This window comes from Calonectris borealis, chromosome 1, assembly GCF_964195595.1.
Source record: "Calonectris borealis chromosome 1, bCalBor7.hap1.2, whole genome shotgun sequence".
Taxonomy (NCBI): domain Eukaryota; kingdom Metazoa; phylum Chordata; class Aves; order Procellariiformes; family Procellariidae; genus Calonectris; species Calonectris borealis.
In genome coordinates, this window is record NC_134312.1 from 151,047,392 (window position 1) to 151,067,303 (window position 19,912).

At 41.1% G+C, this 19,912-nt stretch overlaps 1 protein-coding gene across 1 annotated transcript in view; it reads left to right on the top strand.

Moving 5' to 3' along the window:
• Window positions 1–19,912, top strand: part of LOC142075952 (pinopsin-like) — an 84,762-nt gene that overhangs the window by 3,072 nt on the left and 61,778 nt on the right. The gene's annotated exons all lie outside the window — the stretch shown is intronic.

The following is a 19,912-nucleotide window of genomic DNA, read 5'->3' on the forward strand; positions in this document are numbered from 1 at the left end:
TGGCCTGATCCCTGTGACTACCTTGTGAGTGGCAAAGCTGATTAGATTTATAAACATAAATGCAAAAGCCACAAAGACTACAAAATACTATATGAGGCTATGGTATAAAAGGAGCATGTAAAAACACAGAAATGGCAAAACTGTATAGGCTGGGAGGAGAACATTTCTTGGTGTTATTTACACTTTCTTGCAATCCCTTAGCTATTCTTAAAAAAAAAAAACAAACAACTTTCTATTTGCTAAAAATTAGCTTACCCTCCTTTGTGCCTCATGTCTGATTTTGGCCTGTCAAGGCTAAGAGGAATGGTCCCAATGCTTAGGGTCCAGAATAGAGATGTGTAGTAGGAAAGGTAATTAAGAAGAACTGAAGTTCGACATCAAGCTTTGTAAGAATAAACATATCAATATTCTTATCTGTTCCTTTTTTTCTCACGGGAGAGATCCTATCCTACTAGGATAAATATCAGTATAGGACCAGGATTTCGGATGATGTTATAGTAAGTTCACTGACTTCAGTAGAATTGCACACTCTTGTACCAAATGAAGGTACCTTTTTTTTTTAAACTGCAGTATTTACCGAATGTTTCCTTCATGAAGAAATTTTAAGTGGGCAACTAATCTTCATGACTTGGTGAGTATTTGATGATGTGTAAAACACACCTGAGCCAACTTCAAACTGCTAAAATATTTTAAAATGCAATTCATTCTTAAAAGGCGTCTGAGAAGGACTGTTATTTTGGTGGTTATTTTTTTCCCCTCCCACTTCGTTTTGTGATGCTATGAAAGCCTCCTTCTTCCTCTTTAAAACCAAATTGAGAGTGAAGGTGTTACCCTCCAGCTCTGTGGCCTGGATGAAACCTGAGCCAGTGAAAGTAGGAAGCTGAGATTTGTTTCAAATGTAAATACATGATGAGAGATCACACTTCTTTTCTCTAAAGTGCCTTACCTTTTTTAAAATCACGTAACTGTTGCCCTGGGAGGTGATCTGGAAAGCAGATCTGATTCTCCTCCCAGCAATATCGACAGTGCAATGTACATTGATGTTGCTTACTGTGGAATCGAGCTGTAAGTTCTTTACTGGGCAATCCATTGCAGGCACTTAAAAACCATGACCCAAGAACCAGCGCCAGGGGGTTGCCATGGGCACAATGGAAAAAAATATGGACAAAGTGTAGGTGTTTGGTTTATCTACTTGCTGCTTTCCACACGTCTGCTTTGTGATTTCAAACCATTCACAGAAAGCAGGAGTTTTAGAAGCTAATGGGAAGTGCAGATGCTGATCGATAAGCATGTAATGGGGATTCTAAGGAGAACATTAAATATCATGAGACCTGCTATGGAGGTGTAAGAGCTGTTGGGTCTTGATCTGGGGGAGCATTAGGGATGGAGCTAGAGGAGGAACAGCATGGGCTTTTCCCAGCGTAAATGATTTTACCCTGGTGCTTGTGCCTGTTTGCAGTTTTGTCAAGTAGGTCACTGCAGTGGAAAATGCACATGTCGCTGGATTGGGGAAACGGATGGATTTGCTAAATTTGCTCCCATTACCCACCACTTAGCCACGGTTTGACAGGCCATTTAAGCAAACATGGAAAGGAACGCAGGGACAGGACACATTTTCCTAGCTGAACTCTGAGTAAACTTTGCAAGCAAGCTGAAATAAGAACTGTTAAATATATCATGAAATGATTAAGCATTAGATTTTAATTTAGGAAAAATACATTATTTAGTAACACACTCCCATAGAGACCATATATACACAAAGTGATATGCCATCCTAAGATGAAGTTTGTCACGCAGCTTTGGCCATCTCGCACGTAATCTCTCCAGTGCCTTATTAAACACTTCAAATCTCTGGACAGATTAAAACTTTCAGAAACATTTCATCTTTTCCCAAGATACTTGCACTAATGTAGACTTCCCAAACAGGTAGGACAGGCAGAATTTGGGTTCAGATATCTTCTGGAGTTCATTTTCAGAATCCTTCTTATAAGGATTAAACATTAAACAGATTAATAATATGGGAAAGATGAAGCTTTCTCTGGCTCAGGAGATCCAACACTAGATTCTAATGCTGGAAAAGTTTCAAGGGACATCACTAGCAAGGATATTTTTGTGACCGTTGAACTCTTAGCTCATGTTTTCAGGTGTCTGCTGGTTGTTTTCTCTTCCTCAACCTTCACGGTAGTTAAAATACCTGGCAGTTTGTCTGAGAAGTTGATTCCAACATTTCATTTTAAAAAATGGATTCAGATTAGTGTTGTGTAAGTGAACATCACTATGCGAGAGGACACAGAGATGCCTATGCAGTGTGAAAGCTGTGCGATTCAAGGCCGTGTCTTCCTGCACAGCGTCCTGTCTGTCCTGGACGCAGGAGAGGGCTACGTTCTTAAACCTGTTTGAACTAAAGTAAGGCACATATATGTGTCTTTATGTCCATTGGTAAACCAAGATTCTGTCTAAACGAGGACTTTAAAACTAATCTTTTTAGAAACCCCATAGTACTCAACTGTATGCTAATCTTTTCAGTCACATTAAAGCAGTTATTGATTTATTCCCTTGCAAACTGCCAGAGAACACACTGAATGAGAAACGGAGCTGCTCATGATTTTGTTTTAAAGTTCAGCTGCCTTGTGACCTTAAACAAATAATTTTCTTCTTAATCTTTTACCTTGATTTTATATGCTGTGGCTTAGACTCACTGCACGAAACTAAGATACTTAAATTTAGAGTACAGACTTCTAACATACTGGAAATGCTCTGCTTATGAGATGCAGTTGAGACTTCAGGTGAAATGAATGTGAGAAGATACATTTATTTCCAGGAGTAAATACATAATCTCCCTTGGCTTGATCCTGGAAGAGCTCAAGCCTGAAGTTTTCTGAGCCCTGATACAGCAAGTACTCACCTCCCAGTGCAAAACCACTCAGCAGCTCCTCACCTGCCCACTGAACATGGATAGCTCCTTTTCCAGTGGGCTTGGAATGGGATTAAAAGTTATATTTATATAAATAGGGCTGATAGCAAGCACAACTAATCAGTAATGTTTAAGAAAACATAGTTCTGCATCAGGCCCCCAAAATGTTCTCTGTTTGAAGTGCATGGATTCTGTTATGCCTGCAGTCGACATGACCCATGCAAGCTTTCCTAGGTAGTTGTTCGTATCAAAAATACTCTGCTGGTTCAAAGAGAGGGGGGAAAAAAAGGGGTCTGACTAACGGGAATAGGTCAAAAGTGCTTACAGTTCCTTTGTCTAAAAAAGGAGAAATGTCATTGCCTAGAGGGCTTTGCTTATTTTAATACAGCGTTACAACCGATGGTTTGTCCTGAATTTTTCCGCTTAATTTCAAGCAGCTGATATGCATTAGATTGTGTAGTAAACGGAAACACAGAAGTACTTAATCAGGAGATATATAATCTGAATTCCTCTTTTGCATCCCCTCTCTAGGGAAACTGAAGTTAGCCTGCTATTCTTTTTATTTAAATAATTAATCAATGAGGTAGTGGTATATTATTAAATACACTTCTGAGGGCCATATTTACATGGGAAAATGAAATGCTGAACCCCTTAGAGACAGATGGGAATCATCTGATTAAAACCAGACATTTTCCAATCCCCCAGGCTTCTTTTATAATCAATAGAAAAACAAATTTGTACTGCCAGCATGCAAATTGTCTGACGTATTTGAGATGTTCTCTTCAGGGTGATGTGAGCTGTGCCCTACAAGTGCCCCTTTATGTCCACTGGCTAGGAAAGGACCCCAAGGTCAGGGGCAGATATTTGCTCTGTACCTCTCTGGAGTCATGAGATGACCCTCACAAAGAGGGTGCTTATTGCTCCTTTTGTCTTTCTGTCATTTTCTTACTTTTGCTTATAATTCCTTCCCCACTTCAGTGTCCTCTTCCTGGATGTTGGGTTTATTTCTTAGTTTATTTCTAATTCCTATAGGCATTAAACACTACAGTGTTGAAATCACTTGGCATAGTTGTTCAAGAGCAAGTATTTGGAAGACATCTGTTGTGTTTCCATGAAGAGGTGCCCAATTCCTCTCTCAGAGCTTGAGAACCCACATTCATCATGTAGGGAAAATGCTGTCTGCTCTCCCTACAGATAATTTGTAGAGTGCAAGTATTGGGCTTTTGTTTGCAATTTAAGTGCTTGAAACAGGGAGTCAGCTTGGGCAAAAGTTTTGGAAAACTTGATAAAGAATGAATCATATCGTGCAGAGAAAGTGGAGACGGAAGGCCTGATGTGGTGCTTTGAACATTATTTCTGAAATCAGAGACCTCATTCCGGTAGGTGGTTTAACACTGATTTAGGAATAGAAAGGTTTTGCCTTCATTACGGCCTAAGGTGCCATTCCATTTGCCCCTGTTTTTAAGTCGTTGCAGACCATGGGTGTTGATGCTAAGAGTGTTACGTCGGATCCTGTGGTGTGCAGTCGGTGTCTGCGTTACCAGGCGTGGTTGTTTCTCCCTGCCCTGGTCTGGGCAGCCCCAGCTCAGTCTCCACGCCATACTGCAATGGGACTGTGGGGTCCAGAACCCCCCCACTTCCCTCCTCCTCACCCCTCCAGCTTTCAGCACAGTGGAAATTCAAGCACATGGCTCAAACAGGGGCTGGAGCATGCTCTGAACAGGTCGCTGATCCCCGGGTGCCCTCAGCATGCACCAGCAGCCACGTGTAGGTTGGGTCACCATATTTTCCCTTGGCTGCCATCCTTAACGTTTTCTGCTGTGTTTTGTTGTATGATAACCTAAAGTCTATTTTCCTAATGCCTGACCAAAAGAAAACAGCAAAAACCATGCAGAGATACCAACAGTGAAAGGTGGACAGCAGCTTGTGTACATGTCCCTGGAAAGAGGGACAGAAGAATTCTGTAAGGAAATCGATCATTTCTTTGGCATTTTTTGTGCATAGTTGTCAGCTGTCCATGTAAAAAAATGTTCTGCCCATGCCCAAAGTCTGTGCAAATGACTACAAATTTCTGCCAATGTTTGATGCTTCCTTATTGAGCAGCCATGCTTGCAGTTCAGCTGCATACTTTTGGTTCTGGGACATCTCTCTACATCATGGCCACGTGTTGCAGAACGCTAAGGACTTTATGCAAGGAAGTACACAAACATCACTTTACATAGAGACCTGGAATAGGAGCTTAAAGGCAAAGACCACATCGGATTTCATGCAAAATTATTCTGACGGTGAATTGAGTCTAGAAGGTCATGGCTGTAAGCTGTGTTCGAGATGATGGGACAGCATTTCTGTCAGACTTAAGTTTAATCATTTGCATTTGCAGGCCCTTTTCCCTAATCCTGGGTCATGGCATTAACCCAGGCAACACTCTGCCGGATGTCGGTTTTCTATTACTTTAGGAAAAAGCAGAAACCAGCTGTGCCGGTAGCTACTCACATATGAAGAAATATGTTATTAAAATGTAGCTGGCTTTCTGGTCCCTCAGTGGGTAAAATGAAATAAACTAGAGCCCGGTAAATAAGCAATATTCAATCCAAAAAAGTATATTGGAGAGCAATGGACTTTGCTTGTGAAAGGCTATTAAATCATGTTCTATTTAACTATGTGTTTAATAATCTCTAGTAACTCTAGTAACACACACCATCTGTGTGCTGACACACCTGAACAGAATTCAGTAATTTTTTGGAAAACTTTTAAGCTTCCCTTGTAGTCCCTGAAGTATACCAGAGAAAGGATATTATCTCTGGCTATTTAAATCCAAGTTATATATCTAGTGGCTTTTTCTTAACTGATGACATTCATTTTCTATGTCCATTTCTTTTTAGGAAGCATTTAAGCAGAATGCTACATTTTCCAGTCTAGTAAGCAAATGAATACTTACAGGCTTTTCAGTGATAAAAGGGACCATTGGCATAGTTCCAAATAATGACACAATAATAGGTAATAACTATCAGTTTCATTTTTTCCCCTTTTTCTCAGCCGTGGCCAACACTTCACATTTAATCACCAGTTTTTTGTGTTTTTTTTTCTCTGTTCCCACAACGGATAGAGGCAGGATGAACATTTGATACCTGCCGACAGCAGGTGCAAGGGAGCACCACTTCAGGTAGCCGCTTCATCCCCCTGATGTCCCACCGTTACTTTTCTGTGAAGCGTCCCTGTGCTTTGACTCTTGAGTGGTTTGGGACCTAGTTACTCCTCCCTGTCCCCGTGCCGTGCTGGCCCAGCGCGGATGAGCGAGCGTTCGCCCTGTACAAGGGGGAAGCCTCAGGTTCCCTGGGGGTGCCCGACTCCCCTCTCACCTCTCGGTGGTCCAGACGGTAATGCCTCTAATCAGGATCACCTGGGCACCATCTTTAAAACTGCCGTGTTATAACAGTGCCAGACTTCATGTCCTTTGGCTGAAGGTTTCTCATGCCAGCTATCAGCATCAGGCTCAATTGCTGTGGGCAGTTTCAGCCAACAACTCTTCCCAAAATGTGGCAAATTTCCTTTACTTCTCCTGGTTGTGGTTTCTTAACCCCATTTCACAGACAGATGCCAGTATGTCAGAAGTACAGTCTCATTCCATGGCCAGATGCAAGCTTTTACTGTTTCTTACGAAAGCATAGCAGCCACAATGCAGAAGGCTAGTGACTCACTGGGGTAAGCTGTAAATCTTTACATACATTTCGCAGTGTTTTATTACAGGCAGACGTTCGCTATGTGCTAATTTTCTAGTGTTGTTTTTCAATTGTATTTTCTATTCTGTTTCTTTTCTTTTTCTGTTGTTCTATTGTTTCTATTGGTTTCACTACTGCAATCCAGAGCAGAAATAGTAGGTAACTATGGGAAGAAGGGATCAAAGTGAACAGGCTTCAGATGAGCCAATAGATGGAAACTGTTTTATGCTGAATTATTTTTGTAGAGATTTATAACAATAGAAATTTGTTCAGGACCAAATAACTATCAGAAAAAAAGGGTAGAAAAAAGCAGAGTCGATTTTGAAAATTTTTCATGAGGAATAGTTTGATCATCTTTAAAAACAGCAATGTGAAACTTTGCTTAGGTTAGGGCTCTAACAATTTCTAAGATTCAAAACCATTAGTTAATTCACATATGTGGTGTTTTATTGCTTGATATCTAAGTGTTGTCAGAGTCTAGGACAGAACTCTGAGAAAGTACTGAAATAGCACAGTAACATCTGGCAAGATTTGCTTTGACCTAAGAAATGGTATGAATTTTACAAAAACATAGATAATCCCCTTTAACTTGTCTGTATCACAATTTTAGAACACACAACAGTTGAATACGGTTGGGTCTGCATTAGACTTAACTCTTACATGCCTATGCACACTGAAGCATTATTGTTTGCCAAATTTACGGTTTGCGGGTAATTTCTGTTCTGCGTTCAGGCTGTTTATGAAGTTACCGGGGGACCTCTTTACACTGACACGTTTAATCACCCGAATGAAATTATGCAAGCTGTAGCGCACTGCGCAGCAGGCAGCACAAGGCAGAGTATCCTGGAGCGGGGATCTCGGGGAGCGCTGCCTTCCCCTCCGCCTCCGGCGGCAGCGCGAGCACTGCGCGGGAGGCTGATGGCCATCCCTGCGGCTGAGCCGTCTGCCTTGGTGTGAGTTCAGCAGGAGTTAATTGGAAAGAGTTCTAGGGTAGGAAGTGGTATTGTAGGGATGAGGAGCTACAAATTCTGCCTCTTAATGAAAGGGTGGAGTATCTACATGGTATGTGGGGGTGTGTTATGTATATGTTCTGTAGACTGGCTATGGCGCACAAAGCAGCTCTTCTCCATGCAAGTCTTTGTAACAAATCCCAGCAGTTTGCCTTAATTTATCCAACCTGCCGAATTTTGCTCTGTTTTTTGTCTGTTCAGTTTTCAGAGAAAAAGCGTGTGGCAGCGCAAGAGGGCCAAGGTCCAGCAGTGGCTGCGTGAGGATGTCGAGGATTGCTTTTACTGTGTGTACTTCTTAAAACTGAAAGTGTATTTCTGTTTACTATCCCTGTGAGAGGCAAAGACCGCATCAGAGCAGTAGGATGAAAGGCTGCCAGATAAATATGCCAGTCAGGATTTAAATGGGCTTTTTCGAATGGGTAGAAAGCAGGTTATGAGGCAAGACAAAGCAATAGCTTAATATTCTTTGTGATAAAAGCAGTAGACATACCACCATCTGGTTTGCTCCATATAACAGTTTTTCTGTATTGGTCAGTGCATCAAGGGGTGTTTAACAAGGAATTTGAGGATGAGAATGAGTAGGAGTTCTACAAGCGTTAATACCTTTTCTGGGGTTGGGGGCACTCGGACCTTTGGGAAAGAAATATTAATAGTGATACAAGCAGGTAATGGCCTCTTACTGTGCTGTAATTGTTTCTTCTTATCATTTCAATAACTAAATAATAGTTGCGCTTTGCAAAGTGTTGTGTATATACATACTAAGTGTTTGCCATTCAAAAATACGTTGCCCAGCTATGCTTCTGGAATACTAAACTTAAAGTTAGGATAACTTTCAGCATCCGGTGATATTTTTCCAGTACGTAGTCCCAGCAGCAGTGATTTGTGGTGTAGGGACTTCATCCCTGAAGTAGTACTTTTGAGTCTAATAGGTCTTCCTGGATTTATCTCCCAGGCTGCTTGCTCTTGGGAACCCTGCAAAATTTTGGTATGCACGATATAGTATGTCAAGGAATTCCACTTATTAACTATGTACCATGCAAAGAAAAGTACCTTCTCCTGTTTGTTAATTCTGAGTCTGCAACCTGATGATTTCATTTGAAAACACAGTTCTTGTATTATGAGAAACACTAAATAATCTTCCCCCATCCACCTTTTTACATTTACTCTTCTTTTCTCTGTTTTCCTTTTTTAATAAGCCCTGATGTTTGCTTTTCTAAATGCTGCTGAGCATTGCTGCTTAGTGGTTTGCATAAAGCTATCTCTCATAACTCTCTTTGCAGAGCAGTAAGTCAGTCAGAAACAATCGCTGTATTTAAAGCTAGGACTGTTTTTCTCCACATATGGCAGTTTACATCAGTATTGCATTTCATCTGCTCAGTGACTCAGTTTCATGTGGTTGTTCTGCAGTACTCCACAGTCAGCTTTTGTTGATTTTGAGTTATTCAGCATAGTATAATCAGCAGACTTCACTCTTTACCATCTTTTCCAGATCATTTATTAATGTGATGAATAACCCAGGGCCTAGAACAGAACCATAGGGGACTTTGCTGGCCACAGTTTCCACTGAGAAAACTAATTATTTTCTCCTGTTCTTTATTTCCTGCCTCTAATCAATTATTTATCCATGTGAAGATCTCTGTTATTGCAAGGCAGCTTACTATCCTTAAGAGCCTTTGGGCGAGTCAAAGCTGTTTGGAAATCCAAGTAGGCTTTATCGAATGTATCACCCCTGTCTGCATAGCCCTGCCAAGGACCTCTAATGAATTAGTGAGGGATGGCTCCCTCCATGGTAGCCATGCTGGCTTGTCCCAATATGTTATACCTCCTTATACAGCCACTACTATATTCTCTAGCGCAATTTCCAGTGTTGCCAATGAGACTTGTCAGTTGGATGAAATGTACTGCAAAGGATTTCTGTCTGTATCTGTTACAAACCATTTGTCAATGGATGTAGCAAAAGATCTCCTCTTCTGAGGCCCTTCTGAGGGGTTAAGGAATGGAGAATACCACTTCTCCTCACTGCATATCCTTTAGCCAGCAAAGTCATCTTGGATAGAGATAGGAGCAGCCTTCTCCAGTCTTTCATCCAACCTTTACAGCATGTGAGGTTGCTGGGTTGTAAAACTGCACAAGAAACTCTTGGCCCAAGGGCAGTGTAAAGACTGGTCTACATATTTTGAAACTGCATTTATATTATCAGATATGCCTAGTTATTAACCTGTTAATAGCTAGTTATTATAAAAAACAATTTGACCTCTAGACCTTATGACAGAAACTTGACTCAGAAGACTAAATATTTGTAGTGTGTTTCATCTCTAGGAATGATAACTGCCAAAAAAAGCAGATTATAGAATCATTTTACAATCTCTAGAAATATACCTTTATTATTAAAAATGAGCAGTTGCAGCCAGTGAAAAAGCAAAGGCTCATAGGAGGGAGGTTAGCTAGGTGTGCTCTGGTGGCAGTTCAGCTCCCTGGCTGGCAGATGATGATACATTGTAATCTCACCTCCTAGCTTACTTGGTGCTATATCACATCTGCAGAAAACCCCTGAGACTACATGCTACGTGGTACATGATGTGTGCAGATGCTCAGCATGAAGGAAGGTCCCGGGGACCTCCCCCCGTTTGGAAAGCGAAGGAGCAGTCCTGGCGGGAGATGGGGTCCTGCAGGACAGCGTGGGCGTGGACCTGGGGATGCTGCAGTGAACCTGACCACCCTGAGAGCATCCTCCTGCTGCTCCAGCACTGTACATCCATCCCTGCTTTCCACAGGCACAGAAGCCCCAAAGACTTCTCCTGAGATGTTGCTGTACAGGAGCTCCATCTAGTGCTGACATTTCTTATTCTGACTCCCTAAAGCGGCTGGATAAATACACTGATACGGAGGCAGCCAATTTAGGAGGCTGAATTTGCAAGTGCTAGCCTGCTTTCCAGAATGCAAAGCGATCCTGCATAACATATGGAAAGTGAGACTGAAATTAATATTCGGGGTTTTTTTTATACTGTGCTGGTATCATTGAGATGCAAAAGGGAATTCTTTGCTATATTTATGCCACTAGGAGTAGTTTTTGGTTGGTTGGTTGGTTGATGGATAGGCATATTAATAACATAGCAGAAAAGCATAGTACTACTCAGTGATGCACATTAAGTCACAAGATACAACTAAGAGTTAAGATCACCCTTAAAGCACAACGTATACATGTTTAAAAATTCAGCAAGGGGAGAGAAAAAAAAAAAAAGATAATTCTTTACTATTAGGAGTAACGCATACTGTCTGTCTTGACGATAACACCAAACACAAAAGGAAGGGTATGTCGTACAAAGGATGAAACAGAAAAATGACTGCTGAGAAAAGATCAGAAAAGATTTACGGAACGGGACCACTAATGTTTGCTGTCAGATTTGTCCTAGCAGGCTCGGCTGCAACAGTGATTTTGCAGTGATTTCTTTCAAGCGCAGAGTTAAACTGTGACTCCCAGGAAGAGAATTCTTTAGGGAAAGGAATGATTGTCTGCTCTAATGGACTCACAACTATGAGTCATCTAAGCAAAAGAAAACAAATAATTACAAGCATTATATAAATAGCAATTTACTTCTATTCAAAGTGAATTATTGATATTTGAAGTAGCCTGTATTTTGAAAGCCTAGACTGCCAGCATTTAAAAACTGGTTGTAACTGCTAATGTGTAACAAATGATTGTGGAAAATATTTTCTAATTTTCAAATCAGTAGAAATGCTTTTAATGCCTTAAAAATCAAAAGGAAATGGTGATCTGATCACTAACACGTGGGAGCGTTCTACTAGAATAGGAGTCACCAAATGCAAGAATATTTGATTGCTTTGACCGTTTGTTCTATTTTGTAACACAGATATTTAACAGGCATATCCAAATACAGCCAATGGTTTGTATTGCACAAAGCAATACACATTCCATTCTCAGCACATTCCATTCTCAGCTGCTTCTGCCAGTTATTGAGGCATCCATGCATTCCTCTGCAGTTCGTATCATTTATATTAGCATTGAACTTATCAGGAGTTGTTATATTCACATTGTGATTTTGCTGTATCATAAAATGATTTATTGTGATTTGGTTACAATCTGAAGTGTAGCTACTGAGCTGTAAAGTTCAAGCAAGTCAGGCTAGTACTGGTTGGTTGTCCACCAAGGCCGGTGCTCACTTTGAGTCTATTCATCTTAACTCTGTAAAGTCTTCTAGGTTTAGCGGACTTTCTTTTTCACTCTGGAAATGTTGGGGGTCTTCTGCCAAAATCTGTTGGCAGCTGGATTTTGGCCCTAAAATACGTATCTTTCTTTTTGTTTGGGAGGGAAAAGGAAAAAGTGGATAATATTCTGGGGGCTAGCGAGGAAGGAACAGCAGCCACATGTGTCTGCCACTCTCCAGACCTATTTGTATCCCTCCTGAATATTCATTTGTGCTTCTCTTCTCAAAAAATGAGAGAAAACACAAAACAAAACAAAAACCTTGATAAAAATAATTTTGTGAAATTCCATATTCGCAGTTTCTTACTTTTTTCTCTTTCAGATTTTCTCATTTGATGCTACTTTCCCACTAGCCCCAGTGGCTGTGGGAATTGTTAACTAACTTAACTAGCTTAACTGTGTTCTGTTAGTTTAGCTGAGTTTGTTTCATTCTGGGCTGCCTATCCCAGATTTTGCAGGCTGATCAGCATTCTCATTGCCACTTGTGGCAATTCCGGTATCACACAAGAAGAGGAGATGTAACCTGCAGAATCTCACTGGAGACTGTATATGAGATAGGTTTTTTTCCCTATCTTGACCGTAGGAGGGAAGGGTGTGTTATAAGACTCGGAGCTAGAAAGCAAAACAGAATACTTTTTTTTTTTTAAAACAATTAACAAGTTCTGTTCTTTCTTCCCCCATGATGCTGTGCCTCAATAGTTTCTGATTTTTTGTGAAAGTGCATATGCTCTGAGGTCAATGATCAGGTCAACAAATCATAGAAATGCTCCCCCTCTTCTGCCCAGTCAGTCAGCTTTTGAAAGTTTCTGCTTTTATCATTATAATATTCTTACCTCCTCACCTGCAAGGAAGCCTCTGATGGCAGCAACTGCTGTGGTGAAAATTACTGTATTTTTGTGGAAGAAATGCTTTGACCTTAAGGTAAGCGGAGCCCAGTAGTTTTCCTTATTACTATTAACGTTAGCTAGTACATAAAAAATGGAATCAAAGCTGATGATAGAATGGATTGCTCCATGTGCACTCTCCTAAAGTCTCCGATGCTGTGGCAGGTGTTAGGTAAGGTACTTTGGCCCAGAGCTGACAAAATTTTGCCTGAAGATTAAGCTATCTTTAGAAAGAGAGCTTGTTGCTTTTTTCCTCTTGCTGCTTCCAAACCTCTCTTGTGAATACTAGACTTTCAAATTGTGTTTCATGCACAGTCCCTGAGGGATGATACTAGGATATGTTTTCAGAAAGGCGTCTAATGAGATATAGAAGTGCAAATATGTTGGAAAGGTCGTCTTTTAAGTTGCTTAAATTGTTTATGTTTCATTTTCATGTGTGAAGTGTTTTATTTCTGTAGAGAACTAATAGAAATGCTCTCATTTAAATTCAGGAAAGTTATTTCCCTTGAAAACAGCACTGAGTCACTGATCAAACTAGTTTTGTATAACTCAATAACATATTTATGTAATACCATTCGGTAGCACAACTTGGAATTAAACTTGAAACCTTAAAATTGAGGTAGTAAGAGCCTCCATTTGAAGAGGGTTATTTCGTACTGCTGCTGTTCTATGTTTACTTCTAAGTCCTTGGGCAAGCACAATGAAAGACGTCAGCCAGAAAAAAGCAGAAGAATACCTCAGGATTCCCCAATATTCCCAACTTGGGGTGCATTTAGTCACAAAACCCTTTTTCTCCTTTTACATCTTGCTTATCTCCATCTCAGAGTTCCACAGAGCATTTTAGCATATTCTCCCGCTAATGGAGCGGCAGATACATCAGCTGAAACCTAGAGGACTAGAGGGAAGGGAACGCAGCTGTGTTACGTACGACACTTAATCATTGCTGAGAAACCTGCCTGCTGCTGGCGTTAGGTATTTACCAACACAGCATTTCTAGGAGACCAGAGCACGCTTCTTCCTTCCCTGCAGATGTCCTTACCGCACTGTCCTCTTCCGTGCTTGCTGTCTCTCTGAGTTCACTGTTCACCCCTGCATGGTGGCCTGGCTTCAACAGGAGGGGTGCAAGGGATGGCTTTCAGTGAGTCCTAGCCTGCCAGCTGCCAGTTCATGCTCCTTTTCCACTTCCAGGTGTGTGATCTCCTTAGGATATTATGTTAAAGCTGCCTCATAGTAAGAGGTATTATATACACATGTATGTATGTATGGAGTCTTGTAAATATTTAGAGCATCACCATTTTCTCTTCCTTCAGCAACACTTTTGAGCAGTGGTGGCCAGAGATGCTGTTGGTTAACCTCTGCTGCTGGCAGGTTCCTCTGGGGTTAGCACAGGGTTTGTAGATGGTACGTGGGAACCTCAGCACTTACTATCCCTTTGATTGCCCCCCTGCGTTTTGTACATGGCTGGCAGATGGTTTGATGCTCGCCTGGGGTGCTCAGCTGGCTCCATCACGCCTTGCGTCTCAGCAGCAGCACGACCAGGCAGACTCTGGTTCCCTGCCTTGCACCAGCCTTGCAGCCAGGTCTTGCCCCGGCTCGGTCTCAGCAGCTGGGTTTGGCCTGGCCGCGGGCTGCAGTGGCGTCACGAAGTGTAGGGACTTGCCATGGAGTTACTGAGGTTGGTACGGCTGACGTGCAAAGGGAAACGGGGGTAAACGCCAGAAGAAACTGCAGAAGAAGAGTTGGAAGGTGCAGGTAACGAAGAAAACTGTTCCCAGCTGATAAAAGCAGAGGACAACAGCTCGTTGGCGGAGGACCCTGCACCCCACCGAGAGGAGCATGGCATCAAGGGTACAGCACATCACAGCTGCCACTTCTTTCCCTGGTAGCTCACCGCGAAAGACGGTGCTCATGCAGGGGAGCACGTTCCAGGCAGATGTACTTTCCACACGAGGAAATGCAAACAGGGAGCAGCAGCTTTGCCTGAGACATACCAAGGTTCATGTGGGCAGGATTTGTAAGCAGTGGACCACTTCATAACAACAGTGTGTTGAAAAGTGTATGAAAGCTCTATCCAAAACCCAATTTGTTGCCAGGGAGGTACCCATAAGCAAGAGGTTTGACGAATTGATAGCCGGAATCCCTTGTTCTCCCTGTTGCACAAAAGAGATCCTGGACAGACCTCTTGAACACAGACCTTTGTGCTTGTGGTTGTGAGAGTGTGAGGGGGTGAAAGCTATGGGAGAATGACTGTGAGTGGGTAAAATCAACCTGCATGGAGGTTGGGTGCGATAAAATCATCTCGGCCTTTTGTGACAGCTTGCATTTAGTTTTGATCCATTAATCAAATCAATCCTTTTTGTTGAAGAAGGTGCTATTGCATTCCTCCAAGTTCAGTCTGCCTAAGCTTACCTGTGACTTCTTTTCATTGCCCCTGGTCTTGATAAACAGAATACAGTGCGGGATATACATTATGTCATGCAACTGTGATGCTCCAGGACTCTAATCAAGATGTAGGATAATGACCTTCAGGAGCTTTAAGAGGGCAAATATACATAAGTTAGTAGTCAAAACATTCACCTAGAGTCATACTCTGTGCTGTGCTGTGCTGCCAGGAAGAAATGTACAGATCTTTAAATAAAACGAAAAAAATAGATAATGTCTCAGATGGTAATCCTCTAAATGGATGCCTGTCCTGGTTTATGACTTGAAATTTAATTTCTTGCACTCTACTCACTGCAACTAATTGCTGTGTAGAAAAGGCTCATGCCTTAGACCCGGCTTGTCTCAGAGTCACTTACTTCCATGGTTAATTTTTGAACAAATTACATTTCTCACTGTGATTGACTCCTGCGGAGTTATTTTGCTAGGTACCAGCTTGAGGCCCTAAATATTTGTTGGAGGCAAATTCTATTTAGATGTGCAATTCCTGAACTTAATTTTGTTGCAATTTTAGAAAACATTACTCATTTGAAATTAATATACGCAGTCTACCCAGTCATAAATGTTACTGCAAAATAAGAATGAAATGTTGGCATAAAGCATGGTGATTAGCTTTAAAATTATAATTATTTTCTTCTTTTTATAACTTACATTAATTTTTAAAATTTGTTTTCTGGTTATTAAGACTATGGAGATTACATTCAAGTCTTTTCCTCAGCCATAAATCTAAAGTATTTAATAGCTTTTTGTTTTAAAGCTGAGATTCTCACTAATTCCTATGACTGCAAGAGATAGAGTGTGAAATAGAATACCAGATAACTGCAGAATTTCTGGCAAAGGTCACAACAGTTAAGTGCATATGACATTAAGAAAACTCTGATATACAAAAACAGGAGGCACAATGAAAAATGAGAAACTTTATTCTGCTTTATCCAAACCGGGTTACAAGAAGGGCATGAGGGAAGTCCGAGGAAACTACGGACCTGTTAGTCTAACCTCAGTACCCGGAAAAATTATGAAGAAGATCATACTGGGTGCTATTGAAAGGCATGTAAAGGGCAAGGCAATCATAATTTTTTTGCTGGAAGCTCATTCACTAACTGTTACACACTTGATCCCTGTTTTTCACTTCCGCAGAGCGTCAAACTAAATGCTGACGCAAAACCTGGTTTTGCCTTTGTTATGAAATGATGTTGTTTCAGTCCAACAAATTAGGCCTGTATATCTGCTATAATTGATCAAATGATAGTGGTATCTTCCCAGGATTCAGCTATTGATAAAGGAGTGAGATTAAAAAAAAATTACTTTTTTAAATTAAAAAGCTGAGGATATTCTTAGACAATAGAGACATTGGAACTGATAATCTACCACAATATTGGAATAGGGCTATTTCTTGATGTGCATCCTACATTGGTTTTGTCCAGTCTTGGCTTCCGTGTTAAGGTGAAGGCCCTTCATCAGCAAGGTTGGGTGGAGCTGCAGTGTTGGGGTGTAGAGGGTCCGGGCACATCTTCTGACTTTGTGTATGCTGCGCAAGGTCACAATAAGTAGACTGAGAGAGGGTTGGCATGGCCTCTGTTGGTTTTGTTTCTTCCTCATCTGGGTGATAGGTGTTTTCATTACTCACAGCCAATTCAATTGAATATATCTCACTGTTGGAAAAAAAGTTTAATTTTTATTTTTTTATGGCTCTTAATTTCATCATTTTCTGTCTTTCAAAGCACCAGTTTCATTCCTTCAAAGTATTTGTAATTTTTCTAGTTAGCCTGGTTTAGTATATTTTAACCATATGAGCCGCATATGAGCCGCATAATATCTCTTATGAACTACCCCTTCAGTGCTTTCCTCTTTTTCCCTTGTTGTTTTGAAAGCATTAGAAGTCAATACATAGTGGTGTTAATTGCAGTGATATTAAGTAGTTCAGGTATAGCACAGACCTTAAAGTCTTACTGTGACAAAAAGAAAAAGATAAATATTGATGGTTTTCTGAACTTTCGTGGTTTGAGATTCCATATATCACAGTTCTTGTCCTCCAGAGAAAAATGTAGTTTGTGTCACGTCAGTGGAACTCAATAATAAAAGGTGAGTAAAGATGAAATGGCTCCTGCCAAGGTGTGTAATTAAGAGTCTCTAATCTTCTTCTGTGTAGTTAAGAAAAATGTTTTGCTATAATTTAAATTAAACTTTTGTGGTTTTGTCTGATTGCTAATATTTGATTTATTTTTTACTGACATTGCCATGGTCCTAATTTAATAACTGAGCATTAGTTCTATGCCAGTTAAAGACAGGACTCTTCTTTGGCTCAGAGCAAGCAATACTGCGTTCATGGCCAGTTATCTTCAGATCAACTCCATAAAGCTGTCCATCATAAATACCAGCGTGAGAAAAGCTGAGCATCTTTCTCACATCAGGCAGTAGGCAAAAATGTGAAGAAGTGTAAATGAACGCTGTAAATCGTGACAATATAAACCACGAGAAGCTGCTGGGCAGTGGCACAGCCACAGGGATGAGCAGCAGAGCTGGCAGCCAGACGTGACCGGAGAGCCCTACGGCTAAAGCAGCCGTCCAGGAAGCAGGGCCCTGAGCTAGGGAAGTTTGAATACTCCATCTGGGTTTTCTAGGCAACACCGCACCCACAAGACTGTAGGATATTCTCAACAAAAATACTTCTCACCTGCCATCTCATCAAAATAGGGACATTGTGCCCTCAGTTGCCATCAGAGGTAAAGCAAGAATAATACAACCTTGCTGGAGAGCCCTCAGCTGGGAGGGGAGTGATTTCTTGTTCCCAAGATTGTTTTCTGTGAGTCCATGATGGTCTAATTCGAAATGCATGAATAGATCTATACTACCTTACTGAGGCCTAAGTTTCAAATATAAAATCTGGATTTTTGCCTTAGGTACCTACATGAGCTAAGTGTTTTTGATAGCAAGAAGCTCTTTAGTCAAGCAGATAAAAGCATGGAAAGAGGCAATGCTAAGAAAGTGAAGATAAATAAGTGTGGGCTGGAAGCGAGAAGAGAGTGGTAGATTCTTTGTTCTTGAGCCTGTAATTCAGAACCTGCTATTTTTTTCTGAATTGAGATATGTGTTTAACACAGGACTTACGGCCAAGGGCTTTCAAGAACTGTGTTATGTGGGAAATCAGATTAGATGAGGGATGATCAAAAAGTCTCACTGCCTCTAAAATAGTCTAGCCTTAAAATAGGTTTAAAGTTAGACTCTTAAACTGTATAATTCAGTTGAATTTAGTGCAGCTGTGTCATTTTACAGCTGTGAGTGTATCTTTTTGCGTCTGACTTCCCAGTAATAGACAGAAAATAATTTAGTAGGCTCTTGTAACAAGAAAGATGTTTTCTTCATCAAAAGTTGCCTTTTCCTCACACCCTTTTGCCTTCTCTTCCCCTGAGGCATCCTATTGCAGCACGCAGTGCTTGCATTCCCCCTGGCTCCTTTGCCATACCCAGCTCTGCACAAAGTAACTGCAAATTGTTGTCAGGATGGCAGGAATAGCTGCGTCAGCATCCATCTAGGAAATGAGTAACTGAATTGTGGGGGAAAGAGAAGCAAAATGCTGTGCCTGGGGAGAGTATCTTGCTGTGCCCTGTGTGGGTATGGGGGGGGCTGGTTGCCCAGATACGGGACAGACTAGTGCTATCCCCAGGGGAGTCTCTGATTCACCTCCATCCCACACTTGTGAAGGAGCTATACGAGAAGCTGACAGTTAAATGGGGGGAAAAAATGGATTACAGCTGTGGATTCCCCTGAAGATCATCTTTTTTGTTAACAGATTTGCTGGAAGTAGGTACCACTCAAAACCAGAGACTTTTGGCAGGCTAGATCTCTATGCTACTGTTACCAATGGCAAGGATCAAGAAGAAAAATTCCTGGAAAGAGCTGGACTGACATAGGTCTATTCAGGTTTTTTATCTTGCAGGACCAAAAGGAGGGGCCTGTAACCCATGGGAAAAGATGGTATTAAATTTCTTCCAACAAGTTCCTTCTGTCATAAATCCTGGGAAGTGGTATCCAGTGTTGTGTCACCAAGAACTCTAAGGAAGCTGCAAGGAGAACAAAAACATAGGAAATAGCAAAAAAAAAAACAACCCACTGAGTCATGGCTAAGAACCTGCCATGCAAATCCATAAAGATTTGTGGAGGGGGTCAGGACCCTGAACCTTGAAAGAGAGAGTGGAAATGTCCTACAACCCAGATTTTTTAATCTTTCACTGGAGGGTAGAACTGGTCTCCGACACCTAGAGCTCAGTGTTGACCTAAATCACTTTTTGACTGATTATGTGATGTATATGTAAATAAAGTTACAACCTGCCACATCACACTCATGCCAAGGGTTATCTGTTGTTCCCATATACAAGTGATCATAACTGAAGCTATATCTAGCTGATGTGGCAGAAGTGCAAAGGCTTCTTTCATTTTGGGGCTCCCAATCTTGAATATAAAGCCTTCTGCCTGTATAAAATTCAATGCAATATTTGAAAATGCTCATGGATGTTAAGAACCGAATATTTCTTAGCAAGGGAATCTTTCAACATTTTATTAGTTCATGTAGAAAATGGATTTCCCCTGGGTAATACTAAAACAGCTAAATCTGAAAACCTGCCTAGAAAAGGAATAGCTCTCAAGTATGAAAATCTTCCAATAAAAGATAAATATGGGTTAAACAAAATTTGACATGATGGACAGAGCAACCAGGTCCAGTG